Source organism: Lactuca virosa, chromosome 2 (genome assembly GCF_052849685.1).
Source record: "Lactuca virosa cultivar CGN04683 chromosome 2, Lactuca_virosa_CGN04683_v6, whole genome shotgun sequence".
NCBI lineage: Eukaryota > Viridiplantae > Streptophyta > Magnoliopsida > Asterales > Asteraceae > Lactuca > Lactuca virosa.
The window spans coordinates 294,295,563-294,299,544 of record NC_136427.1 but is presented as its reverse complement, the minus strand read 5'-3'; positions in this window follow the sequence as shown (position 1 = coordinate 294,299,544).

Genomic DNA, 3,982 nt, shown 5'->3' with positions numbered 1-3,982 from the left:
TCTGAAAAGACGGGAGAGTACTTCAGTATCATGTTTTATGATCATCTTAATGATTAGGAAAAACCATATTACAATTGATCCTCTAAGGACATCTTAGTGCAATTGTTTGACTAAAAAGAGGAATCGTGAATTGTTGAAATGGTTAAATCAAAAGATGAATCATACTTCGTTCCAAAATTGAGTCTTAAAGTAATACTCCAAGATCGAGCCTTGAGTAACATAATGTTAAGATGGTTTAAAACACTTATCAAATGTAGAGTAAAATGTTTTCTACTCTTGTACCTTTGAAATTGGTGAGTTGTGATGTTTTGGATAAAACAAAGACCAACTAAGGCCAATGGTGTGAAGTGTTTGTCTTGATAAGAATCCGCACTAACTCTTGAATATTTGCTTTGTCAAGGAATGGTTCTTGACAAGAGAATCTTATATGTCAAGAGGTCAGTGGGAGTCTTAAAGATCTTGAAAAGTTTCAAGAACTATCAAGGGTATTGTTTATCACTAGCACACGACTTGAGGTTTATAACCTAATCATGTTGACATATTCTTGTTTTTGTGCCCATTCCAGTTAAAGTTGACTAAGAATGTGAGTTCTATGAGTTCTCAGTTGTTTACATAACTACTTGGAAGCAATGGCAAGCCCTTGTGGTGCCAGGTGGCAAGAAGTTAAGATTGAACAAGTTCAGTCCATATGAGTTTGTATTTGTCACTAACATCCTCATGTGGTTATGTTTTTGACAAATTCACATGGATAGGAACACATACACCATAAAATCTAAGTGTCATAAGGTTTCTCTTCGATTCATGAAAATGATGGTGAGGAAACGCATTCACTAAGTAGATTTTAAGTAGATAGAAATTGTGATATTTGCATTCTCAAATTCAATTATAATTACGACATCCCTTTTCATAATTCGAATTGTGAGCAATGGCAAAGGTCTAAACATTTGAGACTATGATTACGACATCCATTTTCATAATTCTAAAATTGTTTAGACACACATGTGAGCTATCTAAGGAAAGGTGTATGATTTTGGGAAGCTTAGATAAAGTCTTATCGAAGCATCTCGTATCAGAAACCTGAACTTTGGTAATGAAAGTCAATAAATTATTGATTTCTAGAAGTCCAACTGATTTCTGGATACATGTCAAAGCTAGTGGGAGCATAAGTGTTATGCTGATAAGAATATAATTATCATGTTAGTAGGAGCATGATTATTATGTTAAGTGTTGCAAGTTAGCAATGTTAATTATAGAAAACAAAAGTTTCAATTTGCAAAGTTGCAGGGTTTGAAAAGTTGTTTTTCTATAATTAAGGGAGAGGAAATTATACTTCATTCCAATTCTAAAAGCTTAAATTGAGATTTTAATCAAATTTAGTCAAGTATATATATGAATGTTATGTTGGAATGGTTCAACATAAGGAAATTGACTGGTCTAGGATCATGTCTTTATGTGAGACATTATGAATCGTATCCCATATGCTTCGGGTATAGGATCGATTGCATATGCTATAATATTTATTTGTGTTCTGAATTTTCCAAATGCCTAGGGCATTAAGAGGGAAAAAGGACCAGAACTGTATATGACTAAAATGATCAAGCAATTGTCGAGGACAATTTGAGGCTTACCGAAGATTGGTTACTCATGGACAGTTGGAAGTATAGTGTTAATTTTGGAAGGACCATATTGACATATTCTGAAAAGAGGCAACTCTTGTTCAAAAGTGATAGTCAAAATGGGAATATGGAAATGTTTCCATAAGTGGAAGTTATTCATTAAATCTGTGTAAGACTAGAAAACTTAATGCAAGAAGGATGTTCAAAGGAATGTACTTTGAATGTGAGACTTCGTTTCCATGGAATTGCTCTCCATTGGAATACTTTGTAATGTCTGTTGCCAAGTCTTTGTGACTTTTGTGCATAGTCATTACAAGAGGATCATTGCATATAAGTTTAGAATCTAACAGATTGGCAAAGAATCTTGTATTCTTACATTTTTCATAAGGATTTGGAATTGTGAAATGAGCATCATTGAAATGTTTTCAATTGATCTATTCTACAAAGAAAGGACCATAGGTAAACATAGCGTGCATGCTTGTAGCATGGGACAACTATTGTTTTAATTCCAGTATAAAGTTGATTATTCGAAACATTATACAATGAATAATGAGTAATCAATATGGTGATTAAATAAAAGGTGTTTTATTTACTCTCACACGTATTGGGGCCATATAGGATTAGTATTATTCTTGTGTTTCACTTTGCATGTTTTGACTTCCTGAATAATTACTTTATTCAAACTCTCCACAGTCAATCATACTTTGGAAGTAGGTATGAATAAAGAATGTCATGAATTGGGCTTGTAGATGTCTAAGGTGTTTAGACATAGCAAAAGTTGATGCAGCATTCATGAGTGCTCATAATTTCTGAGTATTGGATTAAACCCACGCTCACTTGTATCACTTCACGGAATTTATCTCGAGTGATCGTGAGACGGTAATATCATATAAGTCTTCAAACCTAGAGATATGAGTTGTTGACTATGAGTTGGTTGTACATTGATTGTACGAAAACGCATCACTAACTTGATGTTATAAAGTGTGCCTTTGTGTATGATTCAACAAGTAGTTAGTACAAGCATATGAGTCGAAGTTTATCCATTCCTTTTACCCTTGGAGGGATAAAAGCGATATATGTAGGCCCCTCGATGATTTAGTGATGACAACCCTAAGTGCTCGGTCGGGCCTCGACTGAGTTGATTTGTTCAATTAGTCGGTCGTCATAAATCAGAAATCGGGAAACAACAGATGGACAGAGAGAATGATTATAATCCATGTCTCAGTCCATATGATATCTATAATGGAGGAATATATGATCCCTTATCTAATGGACACGTCATTGACTAGGTCAGAGTTCGACAGCGGCTTTTAAGAGCTACGATTGCTAGTCGGGTTTTGGAGTCGTACTTGCAATAATAGTTATTAGACTTATCCAAGTGTGACACTGTTGGATTAGGCGTCTAAGCCCATAACTATAATTGGTATGTACTTGACCCGAGAGTATGGTCCATTTGGGTTGCATATCATCAGGACAATTTGTTAGGATGGACTTTTGAGAGAAGATATTATTTATGATTTATTAATATATTATAAGTTATAATATATTAATATAAAATCATATGATTTAATTAGTATTGATCAATAATTAGTTTAATGATCAAAAGAGACTAATTAAATCTATGGGGACTAATTATGGTAATTAGTTATATTTATATGTGTTGGGCTTATGATCCATGTTGGACCAAGTTTATGTATGGATACATAAATAGTTGGGCCACATGAACCATAGATCATAAAACCCATAGGTATGGATTTGGGTTATACCCATGACCTTTGGAATCCTACATATAAATATGTGCTCTATAGCTAAAAAACGCCTACACAAGTTCTTGGAGTTCATGGAGGTGTTTTTGGTGCATGGAGATTCTCTCTCAAGAGCCACCTTTGTCCATGGTGTGTTGTGATTCCATTTGAGGCATCCACACTATTGGTGCTAAGTTCTTAAAGGCCAAAGTCTTTCTGGCAACATCAACAACATCAAGAGGTATGTCGAAAACTTGTCTTGTTATACATATGTTATTTGTATGCTAGTTGTAGGCTTAAAGCTTTGGAAACCATATGCATGTATAATTAGAGAAAACATAGATCCAAAGCTTTTAGGGTTGTATGTGCACCATAGGATGTTGTAGTATACAAAACCCAACAAGAACTAGCAAAGCCCTCTCTCTGAACATGGTAGTGATCTATGTCACAGTCTCAGTCGTCTAATAAATGTCCTAAAACTCCCTCGCCAACTGAAGTACCTCAATCATGGGTGCAAAATCTGCCCTAAATCTCATCATAAAATCATCCAAGATCATCGTTTTAAAGGCCTCTCATCCCAAAGAATGATCAACCTCCGCCCACCAATCATGAGCTTTGTCC